The sequence below is a fragment of the Microcaecilia unicolor genome, chromosome 5 (genome assembly GCF_901765095.1).
Source record: "Microcaecilia unicolor chromosome 5, aMicUni1.1, whole genome shotgun sequence".
NCBI classification, from domain to species: Eukaryota; Metazoa; Chordata; class Amphibia; order Gymnophiona; family Siphonopidae; genus Microcaecilia; species Microcaecilia unicolor.
Window position 1 is genome coordinate 202,050,388 of NC_044035.1, and position 16,981 is coordinate 202,067,368.

Here is a 16,981-nt window from a genome sequence, read left to right on the forward strand (position 1 = left end):
TGGTCAGCCTCTACTTTTGTCTGCTGTGACTCTTTGTCGTAGAGGGATCCCCGGCTTTGTTCGATGGGCCCTTTTACTAAGCCACAGCAAAAACTAGCCTGCAGCAGTGCGAGCACATCTTTTGGGTGCATGCCAGGCCAGTTTTTACCACATTCTGGAAAATGGGCCCTTTTTTTTAAGGGACCAGAAATGGACGTGAGGCAAAATAAAAACCAGCACACATCTATTTTCGGCCTGAGATCTTACTGCCACCCATTGACAGCAGTAAGGTCTCACACGCAGCCCAGGTGGCAGACATGCAGCGTACGCCCATTGCCGTTTACCACACAGTAAGAGCCATGCGGTAGAAAATATTTTCTACTGCGTGTTTTCAGCACACGCCAAATTCAGAATTACTGCCCGGAGCACACGGTAGCAGGGCAGTAATGCCAATTTGGCACAAGCTGGACTCACGTAGGCCCTTATGCGCCTTTGTAAAAGGGTCCCTGAATTAATTCTTTGCTTTGGTCTTTACGGAAGATTTAAGAGATCTGCCTGTACCAGAAATGGTTTTCAAGGGTGATAATGTGGAGGAACTGAAAGAAATCTCAGTGAACCTGGAAGATGTATTGAGCCAAATCGACAAATTAAAGAGTAGTAAATCACCTGGACTGGAAGGCATACATCCAAGGGTTGTCAAAGAACTCAAGCATGAAATTGCTGATCTGCTGTTCGTAATATGTGATCTGTCATTAAAATCGTCCATAGTACCTGAAGATTGGAGGGTTGCCAATGTAACACTGATTTTTAAAAAGGGTTCCAGGGGTGATCCAGGAAATTACAGACCGGTGAGCTGGGCAAAATAGTGGAAACTATTATAAAGAATACATAGACAAACATGGTTTAATGGGACAGAGTCAGCATGGGTTCAGCCAAAGGAAGTCTTGCCTCACCAATTTGCTTCATTTCTTTGAAAGGTTAATAAACATGTGGATAAAGGTCAGCCAGTTAATAAAGTTCCTCATGAGAGATTTCTAAGAAAATTAAAGAGTCATGGGATAGGATGCAAGGTTCTGGTGTGAATTAGGAATTGGTTATTGGACAGAAATCAGAGGATAGGGTTAAATGGTCATTTCTCTTAATGGAGGAGAGTGAACAGTGGAATGCCGCAGGGATCAGTACTGGGACTGGTGCTATTTAGCATCTTTATAAATGATATGGAAATCGGAATGATGGTGATTAAAGTTGCAGATGACACAAAAGTAATCACAGTTGTTAAATCATGTGCAGACTGTGAAATATTGCTGGAAAACCTTAGGAAATTAGAAGACTGGGCATCCAAATGTCAGATGAAATTTAATGTGGACAAATGCAAGGTGTTGCACATTGGAAAGAATAATCCAAATCATAGTTACCTTATGCTAGGGTCCCACTTGGGGGTCAGCACTCAAAAAAGATCTAGGTGTTGTCATTGTAGATAATACGCTGAAATCTTCTGCTCAGTGTGCGACAGCAGCCAAAAAGCAATCAGGATGCTAGGAATTATTAGGAAAAGGGATGGTGAATAAGCTTATAATACTATAATGCCTTTGTATCGCTCCATGGTGCAACCTCACCTGCAGTACTGCGTTCAATTCTCGGCGCCCTACCTCAAAAAGATATAGAAGAATTAGGAAAGGTTCAAAGAAAAGCAACCAAAATGATAAAGGGATGGAACTCTTCTCATATAAGGAAAGGCTAAAGAGGTTAGGGCTCTTCAGCTTGGAAAAGAGACAGATGATGGGAAATATGATTGAGGTCTACAAAATCCAGAGTGGTGTAGAAATAAATCGATTTTTTTACTCGTTCCAATAGTACAAAGACTAGGGAACACTCAAGGAAGTTACACGGAAATACTTTTTAAAACAAATAGGAGGAAATATTTTTTTCACTCAATAAAATATTTTTTCACTCAATGAATAGTTATGCTCTGGAACGTCTTTGCCCGAGGATGTAGTAACAGTGGTTAGCGTATTTGGGTTTTAAAAAAGGTTTGGACAAGTTCCTGGAGGAAAAGCCCATAGTTTGCTTTTGAGACAGACATGGAGAAGCATGGTGTATTGCCACGATTTGGGTTGTGCTAGGTACTGGTGACCTAGCTTGGCCTTGGTCCACGGTGCGACCACACCTCAAATATTGTGTTCAATTCTGGTCACCACATCTCAAAAAGGATATAGTAGAATTAGAAAAGGTACAGGGAAGGGCGATAAAAATGATAAAATGGATGAGACGACTTCCCTATGAGGAAAGGGTGAAGCGTTTAGGGCTCTTTAGCTTGGAGAAAAGATGGCCAAGGGGAGATATCATAGAGGTCTATAAAATAATGAGTGAAGTGGAACAGGTAGACGTGAAACGTTTGTTTACTCTTTCCAAAAATACTAGGACTAGGGGGCTTGTGATGAAGCTACAAAGTAGTAAATTTAATACAAATCAGAGTAAATTTTTCTTCACTCAATGTGTAATTAAACTCTGGAATTTGTTGCCAGAGAATACGATAAGGGTGGTTACCTTAGCAGTGTTTAAAAACGTCTAGACGCAGTGGCGTACCAAGGGGGGCGGTGGGGGCGGTCTGCCCCGGGTGCCAGTGGGTGGGGGGTGCTCCGCTCCCGCCACCTCCCGTGGCCGTTCCCGCTGCGCCGCACATTAAAAAAAACCGGCGAAGCAGTGTCGCAGGCAGCGCCTCGCGCCCTACTTGTAAAAAAAAAAAATCAAATCTCCTTCCTTCTCCTCCTCGTCTTGACGTCTTGACGTCGACTCGGGCCTTCCAATCAATTTGATTGGAAGGCCCGAGTCGACGTCAAGACGTCAAGACGTCAAGACGAGGAGAAGGAAGGAGATTTGATTTTTTTTTTACAAGCAGGGCACGAGGCGCTGCCTCGCCGGTTTTAACGGGACTGAGGTGGGGAAGGAGAGGGGCGAAAGGGACTCGGGTGGGGGTGCTCAGAGGGGAGAAGGGGACTGGGGTGGGGATCTCAGACGGGGGAGGGGGAGGGGAGAAGGGGACTGGGGTGGGGATCTCAGAGGGGAGAAGGGGACTGGGGTGGGGGTGTTCAGAGGGGAAAAGGGGAGGGGAGAAGGGGACTGGGGTGGGGATCTCAGAGGGAGAAGGGAAGGGGAGGGGAGAAGGGGACTGAGGTGGGGAAGGAGAGGGGCGAAAGGGACTCGGGTGGGGGTGTTCAGAGGGGAGAAGGGGACTGGGGTGGGGATCTCAGAGGGGAGAAGGGAAGGGGAGGGGAGAAGGGGACTGGGGTGGGGGTGTTCAGAGGGGAAAAGGGGAGGGGAGAAGGGGACTGGGGTGAGTACATTTATAGGTTAGTTGAAGAAGTTTGAACAGGATACGAAAACGGATAGGGAGTCAGTGAAGCGACTTGAGGAGAGGGGTAGTATGAGTAAAGCGACCCAGGCGGAAGACGAGATGGGCAGCAGAGTTTTGAACCGATTGGAGAGGGGAGAGGTGACTAAGTGGGAGGACAGCAAGAAGCAGATTGCAGTAGTCTAAACGAGAGGTGACAAGGGTGTGGATGAGGGTTTTGGTAGTGCTCGGAAAGAAAGGGGCGGAAATGCAGTCTGCTAGCCAATTGGATATGGTGCGTTTCCCTAAAGCCACTCCCCTCTTGTTGGGATCAAAAGAAACAAACATTTGGGTGGACTTTCTGTGGGGCTGTGTCCGCTCCAGATAGAAGGCCAATGCTCTCTTGCAGTCCAATGTATGCAGTTGACGTTCAGAAGGGTGGGTATGAGGACGGGGAAAGAATGTTGGCAAGACAATTGACTGGCTCAGATGGAACTCCGACATCACTTTCGGCAAGAACTTAGGGTGAGTGCGGAGGACTACTCTGTTATGATGAAACTTGGTATAAGGAGCATGAGCTACCAAGGCTTGAAGCTCACTGACTCTGCGAGCTGAAGTTACTGCTACCAAGAAAATGACCTTCCAGGTCAAGTACTTCAGATGACAGGAATCTAGTGGCTCAAAAGGAGGTTTCATCAGCTGGGTGAGAACGACATTGAGATCCCATGACACTGTAGGAGGTTTGATGGGGGGCTTGACAAAAGCAAACCTCTCATGAAGCAAACAACTAAAGGCTGTCCTGAGATCGGCTTACCTTCCACACGGTAATGGTATGCACTAATTGCACTAAGATGAACCCTTACAGAGTTTGTCTTGAGACCAGACTCAGACAAGTGTAGAAGGTACTCAAGCAGGGTCTGTGTAGGACAAGAACGAGGATCTAGGGCCTTGCTGTCACACAAACGGTAAACCTCCTCCATAAAAAGAAGTAACTCTTTTTAGTGGAATCTTTTCTGGAAGCAAGTAAGATTCGGGAGACACCCTCTGAAGGAGGCAAAGTCTACGCTCTCAACATCCAGGCCGTGAGAGCCAGGGACTGGAGATTGGGATGCAGAAGCGCCCCCTCGTTCTGAGTTATGAGGGTTGGAAAACACTCCAATCTCCACGGTTCTTCGGAAGAGAGCTCCAGAAGAAGAGGGAACCAAATCTGACGGGGCCAAAAAGGCGCAATCAAAATCATGGTTCCGGAATCTTGCTTGAGTTTCAGTAAAGTCTTCCCCACCAAAGGTATGGGAGGATACGCATATAGGAAGCCCTCCCCCCAATGAAGGAGGAAGGCATCCGACGCTAGTCTGCCTTGGGCCTGAAGCCTGGAACAGAATTGAGGGACCTTGTGATTGATCTGAGTGGCAAAAAGATCCACCAAGGGGGTGCCCCACGCTTGGAAGATCTTGCGTACCAGTCTTGAGTTGAGAGACCACTCGTGAGGTTGCATTATCCTGCTCAACTTGTCGGCCAGACTGTTATTTACGCCTGCCAGATATGTGGCCTGAAGAAACATGCCATTCCGGCGAGCCCAAAGCCACATTCTGACGGCTTCCTGACACAGAGGGCGAGATCCTGTGCCCCCCTGCTTGTTGATGTAATACATAGCAACCTGGTTGTCTGTCTGAATTTGGATAATTTGATAGGACAGCCGATCCCAGAAAGCCTTTAGAGCGTTCGTAACTCCAGAAGATTGATCTGAAATCGTCTTTCCTGGAGGGACCAATATCCTTGGGTGTGAAGTCCATTGACATGAGCTCCCCACCCCAGGAGAGACACATCCGTAGTCAGCACTTTTTGCGGCTGAGGAATTTGAAAGGACGTCTCAGGGTCAAATTGGATCAAATTGTTCACCAAAGTAGGGATTCGAGAAAACTTGTGGACAAGTGGATGACGTCCTCTAGATTCCCGGCAGCTTGATACCACTGGGAAGCTAGGGTCCATTGAGCTGATCTCATGTGAAGATGGGCCATGGGAGTCACATGAACTGTGGAGGCCATGTGGCCGAGCAATCTCAACATCTGCCGAGCTGTGATCTGCTGAGATGCCCGCACCTGAGAGATGAGAGTCAGGAGATTGTCGGCTCTCGTCTTGGGAAGGTAGACACAAGCTGTCTGAGAGTCCAGCAGAGCTCCTATGAATTCTAGTTTCTGTACTGGAAGAAGATGGGACTTTGGATAATTTATCACAAACCCTAGTAGCTGCAGGAGTTGAATACTCATCCGCATTGACTGTAGGGCTCCTGTTTCTGAGGTGTTCTTCACCAGCCAATCATCGAGATAGGGGAACACGTGCACTCCCAGTCTGCGGAGAGCCGCCGCTACGACAGCCAGGCATTTTGTGAATACTCTGGGCGCAGAGGCGAGACCAAAGGGTAGCACACAGTACTGAAAGTGCCGTGTCCCCAGACGGAATCGAAGATACTGTCTGTGAGCTGGCAGTATCGGAATGTGAGTATAAGCATCTTTTAAGTCCAGAGAGCATAGCCAATCGTTTTCCTGAATCATGGGAAGAAGGGTGCCCAGGGAAAGCATCCTGAACTTTTCTCGGACCAGGTATTTGTTCAGGGCCCTTAGGTCTAGGATGGGATGCATCCCCCTTGATTTCTTTTCCACAAGGAAGTACCTGGAATAGAGTCCCAGCCCTTCTTGCCCCAGTGGCATGGGCTCAACCGCACTGGCGCTGAGAAAGGCGGAGAGTTCCTCTGCAAGTACCTGCTTGTGTTGGAAGCTGAAGGACTGAGCTCCCGGTGGGCAATTTGGAGGTTGGAGACCAAATTGAGGGTGTATCCTAGCCGGACTATTTGGAAAACCCACTGGTCGGAGGTTATGAGAGGCCACCTTGGTGAAAAAATTTTAACCTCCCTCCGACGCGCAGATCGTCCAGCACGGACACTTTGATGTCGGCTATGCTCAACTGGAGCCAATCAAAAGCCTGTCCCTTGCTTTTGCTGGGGAGCTGCAGAGGCCTGCTGAGGCGCATGCTGTTGACGAGAACGAGCAAGCTGGGGTTTAGCCTGAGCCGGCTGTCGGGAAGGTGGATTGTACCTGCGCTTATTAAAAGTGTAGGAAGCATTCCTCTTTCCCCCAAAACATCGTCTACCAGTTGAGGTAGATGCTGAAGGCGCCCGGTGGGAGAGCTTGTCGAATGCGGTGTCCCGCTGGTGAAGCTGTTCTACCACCTGCTCGACCCGCTCACCAAAAATATTATCCCCCCGGCAAGGCACATCCACCACTCGCTTCTGGACTCTACTGTCTAGGTCAGTGGCATGCAGCCATGAGAGCTTGCGCATCACTATACCCTGAGAAGCTGCCCTGGATGCAACATCAAAAGTATTGTAAGCACCCCTGGACATGAATTTACGACACGCCTTCAGCTGCCTGACCACCTCCTGAAACGGCTTGGCTTGCTCAGAAGGGAGCTTGTCCACCAAGTTCGCCAACTGCTGCACATTATTCCGCATGTGAATGCTCGTGTAGAGCTGGTAAGACTGAATTTTGGACACGAGCATAGCAGAATGGTAGGCCTTCTGCCCAAAAGAATCCATAGTTCTAGACTCACGCCCAGAGGGCGCCGAGGCGTAATCCCTAGAACTCTTGGCCTTCTTAAGGGCCAAATCCACCACCCCAGAGTCATGAGGCAATTGGGTCTTCATTAACTCTGGGTCCCCGTGGATTCGGTACTGGGACTCAATTTTCTTGGAAATGTGGGGAGTAGTTAATGGCTTCACCCAGTTCGTCAACAATGTCTGCCTAAGGACATTATGAAGAGGAACTGTGGTGGATTCCTTAGGTGGAGATGGATAGTCCAGGACCTCAAATATCTCAGCCCTGGGCTCATCCACCATCTCCACAGGGAAGGGAATGGCCGTAGACATTTCCCGAACAAATGAAGAAAAGGAAAGACTCTCCGGGGGAGAAAGCTTCCTCTCAAGTGAGGGAGTAGGATCGGAAGGCAGACCACAGGACTCATCTGAGAAATACCTGCTGTCCTGTTCCGCTTCCCATGAGTCCTCTCCATCGGTATCGAACATGAGTTGGTGAACCTCGGTCCGAAGACGGGCCCGTCTCGTTCAGAGTAGCTGTAGAGAAAGGCAAAGGAGCCGGTACAGGCAACAACGACAGAACCCATCTGGGGCTCAGAGTCAGTACCGGGCTGTCCTGGGCAGAGCGCACCGACACCTCCTGAATGGATGGCGAGCGATCCTCCCGGCGTTGGCGCTTCTCGGGTGCCGAAGTCCTTGGCGTCCCGGAGCTCTCGGTACCGTGGCGGGAAGATGACCGATGGCAATGCTTCTTAGCCTTCGCTCGAAGCATGCCAATGGTACCCTCCGATACCGAAGAGGAAGACGTGGAATCCACACGCCTCCTCAGGGCCGGGTCCGAAGAAGGTCGATCCCGGGGGGCCTGTAGAACAGGAGTCCTCAAGACAGGTGGAGACCCACTTGATGGCTCACTGCCACCAGCATGGGGCCTGTGGACAGCCCTTACCTGCACTCCGGACATCGATGCAGTCTCCGGTACTGACATCAATACCGGCGATGACCTCGATACTGCCGACTCCGTTGATACCGAAGGACCGGACCTGGCTCTGAACAAAATGTTCCACTAAGCCAATCTCACCGCCTGAGTCCTCTTTTTCAATTGGAGGCACAAAGTACAGGCGTTGGGACGATGACCAGCTCCCAAACACTGAAGACACGAGATGTGTCTATCAGTGAGCGAGATTGTCCAGTTGCACGACGTGCACTTTTTAAAGCCGCTGATAGGCTTCGTGGACATGGGTCGAACGCTATGGTGTCAGAAAAAAAGGGCACCAAGACGGAGGGAAAAAAAGGGGGTCCCACACGGGCGGCCCAAAATGGCCGCTGAAGAAAAAGAAAGAAAACTTACGGGAACCTCTACGAAATAAAGGAAATCTAAACTTTTTTTTTTTTTTTAAAAGAAGTTCGCGAAAAGGGCCATAATCGGCAAAAATAACTCACGGGAGTCTAGAAGAACCACAGCGAGGGGTCTCTGGGGCAGAGAACAGCAACAAGCAGTGTCCCAAGCCGCGGAAAAAAACAGGACTAAGGAGCACGCTCGCGTTCGGGTGGGAAGACGTTCGCGCATGCGCGATACGCACGGGAGTGCGAGGCTAGCAAACTCTTTGTTGCTAGGGAGAATTCCGGTTCTGGGGCTGCCGTCGACGTCACCCATCAGTGAGAACAAGCAGCCTGCTTGTCCTCGGAGAACACATCGTACAATTTCCTTTGAAGAGGGGGATAGATAGGATGCTCCTTGAGAGGATCTTAAGAGCTAGCTTATTCTTTGTTCATTGCTTTCTTTACTACTGTCTCATCTTGTTTTAAGCTGAGGGTGACCCCTGGAAGTGACCTGCCTCCATATGCCACCCCTGCCTTGTAGTTTAAATGCCTAGAAACATATTGTCTGAATTTCTCACAAAGGATTTTTTTCCTGCTATAGTGAGATGTAGCCAAAGCTTCTATGAAAAACGTTCTCTAGGAGGGGCAAGCAATGGCACAGTTTGATAAAATAATCAAATTCAGTTTGATACAACAATCAAATTCAGCTAGAAACAAACGTTTCTTCTTGAAATCTAAATATTGCCCAAGAATTATAGCAGTGTCATCAATGTAAATGCAAATTAAACCCGTTGTAAGACTAAAGCTGTTTTTTTTGTTTTGTTTTGTTTTTTTACCTAGGACTGGCAATAAAAAATAAACCTAGCAGAACTAATCCACAGTATAGTAGCCAAAGTTAGAATACTACAGCAAGAATTATTCAAAGTTGTTAAATCGCGGGAGGATTGTGAGGACCTTACGAGACTGGGAGACTGGGCATCTAAATGGCAGATGACATTTAATGTGAGCAAGTGCAAAGTGCTGCGTGTAGGAAAGCGGAACCCGAATTATAGCTACGACATGCAAGGTTCCACGTTAGGAGTCACATACCAAGAAAGGGATCTAGGTGTCGTCATTGATGATACATTGAAACCTTCTGCTCAGTGTGCTGCTGAGGCTAAGGAAGCAAATAGAATGTTAAGTATTATTAGGAAAAGAATGGAAAACAAAAAAGCCTTTGTATCGCTCCATGGTGCGACCACACCTTGAATATTGTGTTCAATTCTGGTCACCGCATCTCATAAAAGATATAGTGGAATTAGAAAAGGTGCAGAGAAGGGTGACGAAAATGATAAAGGGGATGGGACGACTTCCCTATGAAGAAAGACTAAAGTGGCTAGGGCTCTTCAGCTTGGAGAAAAGGCAGCTGAGGGGAGATATGAGAGAAGTCTATAAAATAATGAATGGAGTTGAACGGGTAGACGCGAACCATCTGTTTACGCTTTCCAAAAATAATAGGACTAGGGGGCATGCGATGAAGCTACAAAGTAGTAAATTTAAAACAAATTGGAGAAAATGTTTCTTCACTCAACGTGTAATTAAATTCTGGAATTTGTTGCCAGAGAATGTGGTAAAGGCATAGATCCTGTATTCTACCTTCAAATTCCTGAAAACTTTACTCAATGAAGCCATATAGATGTTAAATAATAAGGCAGAAAGTCAGTGGCGTACCTAGGGTAGTTGACACCCGGGGCCGGTCAGTTTTTAACACCCCCCTCCAAAATCTAGTACTAGGCATGCCGAGAATACAAAACACTCAGGACCTATAGAGCAATTCTAGCATACCATAAGCAGTAATTTCTACAAGTCACACAAGGAAAAGGAAAGCATCTTAAACACTACAGTGAGCACTAGAACATCAATTCACCTACTGTAAAACGAAACCAGACAGAATAGTACAGATCGTCCATCTTGCACAGTCAATGCCAACCAAAAGCCATGTCTTTTTCACAAACACAGATACACCCTAATCCACTATAGAATAAGCAATAATAAACTTTCTATTTAGACAAAAATTAAACTGAACCCCCAAGATGCCAGACTCTGCATACAATGCAACACCACAGAAACAGAAAATGTCCCCTAGTACTGTGCAAAACATAAAGACAGCAGATGTAAATTTGAAAAAACTAACAAGTATCAATCACCACTTTACAAATTAACAAATAGAAATAAAACAAATATAGAAAATAAAATAATACCATTTTATTGGACTAATACATTTAGCTTTCAGAGGCCAAAACATCCTTCCTCAGGTCAATACAGTATAGTGCTGTTATAATATCCTATCCGGACCTGAGGAAGGGGGTTTTGTTCTCCGAAAGTTAGCCAAAATGTATTAAAATTAGTCCAATAAAAAGATTACCTTGTTTACATGTTCTATTATAAACATTAACACAGCTACAATACTACTTTATCCTAAAGCAAAAAAAAAAAAAAATATATATATATATATATATATATATTTTATTTACAGTTTGTTGTCTCTGGTTTCTGCTTTCCTCATCTTCTTTTCACTGTCTTCCTTCCATCCAGCATCTGTCTTTGTTCTCTCTCTGCCATCCAGTGTCTGCCCTCTCTGCTGTGCCCTCCATCCAATGTCTGCCCTCTCTCCCTGCTCCCTCCATCTACATCTGCCCTCTATCTCTGCCCCTTCCATCCACCATCTGCCCCTGTCTGCCCTCTCTTTCTCCCCCTTCTATTCACTGTCTGCCCTTTCTATCCCTTCCATCCACTGTCTGCCCTTTCTCTCTGCCCCTTCAATCCACCATTTGCCCTCCCTCTCCCATCCATCCAGGGTCTGCCCTCCCTCTCCTCCCCCTTCCATCCAGGATTTGTCCCCTCTCTTTGCCCCTTTTTTTCAGCCCCCAGTTCCAGCCCCACTATCCCACCAGTCCCCAGTTTCAGCCCCAGTCTTTTTCTCCCACCAGTCCCGAGCTTCAGCCCCCAGCCACTTCTCCCTGTCCCCTTTTTAGCCCCCAGTTTCAACCCCAGCCCTTTTCTCTCACCAGTCCTGAGCTTCAGCCCCAGCCACTTCTCCCTGTCTCCTTTTCAGCCCCCTGTCCCCACAATTTCAGCCCCTGCTGCCTTTCAGCCCCCAGTCCCCGTACTAGCCCCCTTATCCCACCTACCCTCCTTTCAGCCCCCAGTTTCAGCCCCCTTCATCCACATGCCTTGCCCCCCTTTTCAGCCCGACCCACCTGACCCAGGCATGCCCCATTTTCCGTCATGACCCCTTCTCAGACCCCAGTTCCAGCCCCCTTCTCCCATTTGAGAGCCCCTCCTCCCATCTGAGAACCCCCACCCCACCCCACCTCCCATCTGAGAACCCCTCCCCATCTGAAAACCCCCTCCCCATCTAAGAACCCCCATAAAACCCCACTCCTATCTGAGAACCCCCTCCCCACCCGTCCCCTTCTCCCATACAAAAGCCCCCTCCCCTCACCATGTGAGAACCCCCACAACACCCCTCTCCCATCTGAGAACCCCCTCCCCACCTCAGTCCCCTTCTCCCATATGAAAACCCCCTCCCCACCCCAGTCCCTTCTCCCATATAAAAACCCCTTCCCCTCCCATGTGAGAACCCCCACAACACCCCTCTCCCATCTGAGAACCCCCTCCCCACCCCAGTCCCCTTCTCCCATATGAAAACCCCCTCCCCTCCCCATGTGAGAACCCCCACAACACCCCTCTCCCGTCTGAGAACCCCCTCCCCACCCCAGTCCCGTTCTCCCATATGAAAACCCCCTCCCCTCCCCATGTGAGAACCCCCACAACACCCCTCTCCCATCTGAGAACCCCCTCCCCACTCAGTCCCCTTCTCCCATATGAAAACCCCCTCCCCAAGTGAGAACCCCCACAATACCCCTCTCCCATCTGAGGACCCCCCTCCCCACCCCACCCCACCCCGACCCAACTCTCCTGCTCCCACCCTACCTTTAAAAATTTTTTTTGAAGCGTCGTTGCAGGCAGCGCCTCGCGTCTGCCCTGCTTGTAAAAGAATCTCTTTGCTTCGTCGTCGTCGGGCCTCACTATGTCCCGCCCTCCTCTGAGGTAACTTCCTATTTCCGCGAGGGCAGGACATAGTGAGGCCCGACGACGACGAAGCGAAGAGATTTACTTCTTTTACAAGCAGGGCACACGCGAGGCGCTGCCTGCAACGATGCTTCAAAAAAAATTTTAAAGGTAGGGTGGGAGCAGCGGGAGCGAAGCGGATCACCCCCCCCCCCCCCCCTCCCACCCACTGACACCCGGGGCGGACCGCCCCCACCGCCCCCCCCCCCCTTGGTACGCTACTGCAGAAAGTGCAGAGCCTTGTGGCACTCCCTTAGTAACTGGCTTCATTGTAGATACCTCTCCCTTACTAATGACTTGCATCTGACAACCCTTTAAAAAGGAAGTAAACCAATTCCACACTACTCCTCCAATCCTTATTCCTTTAAGTTTCGATAACAAAAGATCAATATCAACTGTATCAAACGCTGATGACACATCCAAACAATCAAGGCAAAATGTATGGCCTTCGCCAATCCCCTGTTTTAATGCATCTAAAGAGGATACTAATAGAGTTTCAACACTATGGCCTTCCCTAAAACCATATTGATAAGAGTGGTTTAACTGTGGAAATCTTACATTTTCCTGGCATCATCCCAGAAGATAACGATTTCTCCACAATCATAGATGTCGGAGCTACTGCTGATGCCAAACCCCTAATAATTGCAGCTGACAAGAATCAATCAGAGATTTTGTAGGTGTTAAGATATAACTTTAGCTACCTCCTGTTCTATTGGTAAATCAAAGTCAATCCTGTTGGATTATTTGTAGTAAATAACTAGCAGATTTTAGTACACACAGCTTCAGCTTTAGAAATGTTAATTTCTTTCTTCATCTCTCTCTCATTCACCCCTGAATAATTCACTGCTGAGTCACTTTAAAGTTGAAGTAACAAAACATCTGTTTACTCACAGTTTGTAGTTAGATTATAATCAGACAGGCTTATATATACATATTACTATACATTTGTATTATCAGCTCCTTCCATGTGCTTAGATGGTAATGGATGCTCACACCACCATAGATCCTCTCAGGTTAGGAGAGATCATGAGCTCCATGTGCTCCATGTGCTGCATCTGCTGCATCTAACCCCCACAGGAAGTTACATAGCTGTGTGACCTCTCTAAGTAATTCACATCAGAGGTCACAGAGTAATCACAGAGAAATAATAGGTGACAGGCAATGCATGTAAAATACAATTACATTCCAACAAACCCCTTCTCATGCATAACTGTCATGCAATTATTTATTCATACAAAGTCCAAGCTTTATACGCAGATTCACAAAATGTTCTCTGGGTAACGGTTTGGTCATGATGTCAGCTGTCATCTCACTGGTGTGACAATAGTGTAGACTGATGACCCCTTCTTTCACCAACTCTCGCACGTTGTGGTATTTCGTTGCGATGTGCTTGGTGCGTGACTGAACCTTGTCATTTTGTGACAGTCGGATGCAGCTCTGATTATCTTCCATTATCTGGATTGGTCTCTTTTCAGCTATACCAAAATCCAGCAAAAGTTTTTCAATCCACATCAGTTCTCTGCACGCTTCCGATACGGCCACGTATTCAGCTTCTGTAGAAGACAAACTCACAATACTTTGTTTATGACTGGCCCATGAAATTTGTACATTTCCATACATAAACACATATCCACTTGTGGATTTATAATCAGAATGATCCCCTGCCCAATCTGAATCACAGTAACATATTAGTTTTGGATTACTATTGGCTGAAATCTTTAATTTACAATCAATGGTACCCTTTAAATACCTTACCATCCTTTTAACTGCAGTCCAATCTGATTTGGTAGGTGAGCTGACCCTTCTGCTCAAAATTCCTACTGCATTTGCTATATCAGCCCTGTATGTGGTAGCTAGATATAAAAGCTTACCTATGGCTGATCTATATTGGATGTTATCTGGTAAAGGTTCTCTTACTGTTTCATCCTTCAGAAAATCAGTGATCATGGGAGTGCTTACAACTTGGGCATCTTGCATACCTAAACTTTCAATAAGCTCATTTATTTTCTGCTTCTGGCTTAGAAGATAAGAACCATCATTTTGTTTCTCAATTTCTATACCAAGATAGTATGACACATTACCAAGTTCTTTTATCTCAACATTGAGGTTTAAACATTTTACAATGTCCTTGTACTCTTGCTCACTTTTGCTTGCAATGAGCAGATCATCAACAAAAGCTAAAATGTATGCATATTGTCCATTTGTGCACCTAGTGTACAAACATTTATCTGCTTCACCTTGCTTAAATCCTAAATTTGTCAATATTTCATGCAATTTTTCATTCCAACATTCTGCACTTTGCTTTAATCCATAAAGACCTTTGTTTAATTTACACACTAGCTGTCTTTGTTTTGTATTTATGAAACCTGTTGGCTGTTCCATGTACAAGTCTTCAGTTATATCTCCGTGAAGAAATGCTGTTTTCACATCAATGTGGTTGACTTGCATGCCTTTTGAGACTGCAATGCTCAGAAGTGTTCTTATTGTCGTGTGTTTCACTACAGGTGCAAACACTTCATCAAAATCTTCTCCATATTTTGAAGATATCCCTTTGCGACTAATCTGGCTTTATACCTTTCCACTTTTCCTTGTGCATTCCTTTTTAACTTGAATACCCATTTGCATCCTATAGCTTTCTTGCCAGGAGGTAATTTTGTAAGAATCCAAGTATAATTTTTATCCAATGTATCAATTTCTTCTTGTGCAGCTTTATGCCATTCAGCAGCTTCTTCTGCTGGCATTTTCTCAATCTCATCCCATGTTAAGGGCTCTTGAGCTTCTGCTGACTTTGTTAGGTAAGACAGTCTTGGGGTGGAACACCTTTGTTTTCCCTGGATGAGCGTCTGACAACAGGTTGGTCTGACCTTTCTGCATCCTCTATATCTGAGAGTTCTTCTCCAATTGATTCCCCTTCTCCAACTGTACTGTCTTCTTCAATGATCCTTTCTGTGTCTGCTTCCTCTGCCTGTTCCTCGTTAGATACAGATGAGTTGCTTTCAGACATCTGCCTTGGTATGGCATTTATATACACTGGCATGTCTATTATGGTTCTAGTTTCATATTCTGGATGATAAGGCTCATCTGGGATAATCCAGCCTTTATCAACCCTTTTGTTTTCATCAAAATATGTAACATGTCTTATGCCAACAATGCCAGTTTTCAGATTCAAAATTCTATATCCTTTGTGTCCTGGAGCATAGCCAACTAAAATGCCCCTTTCTGTTGTGGAATCCAGCTTATGCCTTCTTTGCTTTGGTACATGAGCATATGCTGTACTTCCAAATGTTCTTATGTGTGACAGATTTGGCTTCCTACCATGCCATGTCTCATGTGGTGTGCGCTCAGCGCCTTTAGTTGGCATTCTGTTTTGTAGGTACACTGCTGTGAGAATGGTTTCCCCCCATAGTCTTTTAGGGAGATTGCTATCTGACAGCATACATCTGGTCATTTCCACAAGTGACCTAAATTTTCTCTCTGCAACAGAATTTTGCTCTGGTGTATAAGCTACTGTTGTGATATGTTGAATGCCTTCTTGTTCTAGAAATGTGCGCATGCTTTGTGAAGTGAACTCACCACCATTGTCGGTCTGAAGAACCTTTGGTTTTCTTTCAAATTTATTGCTCACCATGGCTACGTATTTCTTCAGCATGTCTGTGACTTGACTTTTCTCTTTCAGCAAATAGGCCACACAATATCTAGAGAAATCATCCAAGAATATTAGCACAAATCTGTTATTTCCCAATGATGGGATATTAAACGGTCCACATAAGTCACTGTGTATTAAGTCCAGCACTTTATTACTCCTATTTCCTGTGTATGCAGGAAATGAGGGTCTCACACCTTTTTGAGTAACACAGTCTATGCATTTCTCCATTTTACCAGCATCTGCACTTATCTGAATGCCGGTGGCCAGTTGCTTACTGTAAAGATCCTGGATCACCTTACAATCACGATGTCCCAGGCGGCGATGCCAGATTTCCAGACTACATTTACCATCATTCTTCCTTACTTGCGCCATATGTGAGGCTTCACCTGAAATGTTCAGCTTATAAACATCATTATGCATAAAAGCTTCAGCATACACTTCATCATTTTTAGAGATTGTGCACTTACTGTTTTCAAAATGAATCACAAATCCCTTCTTATCTAATGTAGATACACTAAGCATATTGCAAACTGCTTGGGGAATATACAAGACATCACTTACAGGAATTTCTTTAACTTCATTAGACACTTTGCATTTTAAGAATCCAATACCTTTTGCTTGGATCTTAGCAGTCCCTGCGTTTGCAGTTTTAAGAATACCTTCCTCTGGACACATTTCCTGAAAGAAATCCTTAGAATTGGTTAAATGGCATGTGCTCCCTGAATCCAAAATCCAAGTACTTTCATTTGAATTATTATTTACCATAGTCAAAGATTTTTCTGCCATTAGAAAGCCCTTGTGTTTATCTTTGTCCTTCATACATTTCCTGGTTTGAAAATTCTTTAGTTCCATTGGCTTTGGTGAGCTAGAGGGAGTGTTTTGTGTTTCCTTACACCATTTAGATACATGTCCCTCCTTTCCACATGAGTAGCAAATCAGCTTGCCCTTGGGTGGAGTTTTCCCATAGCTCCGCCTTCCTCTGTTCTTTGCCAAGAAATTTGTT

At 46.2% G+C, this 16,981-nt stretch overlaps 1 protein-coding gene across 1 annotated transcript in view; it reads right to left on the bottom strand.

Annotated features, from left to right (window-relative positions):
• GNAO1 (G protein subunit alpha o1) overlaps window positions 1-16,981 on the bottom strand; it is a 1,102,755-nt gene that overhangs the window by 611,172 nt on the left and 474,602 nt on the right. The gene's annotated exons all lie outside the window — the stretch shown is intronic.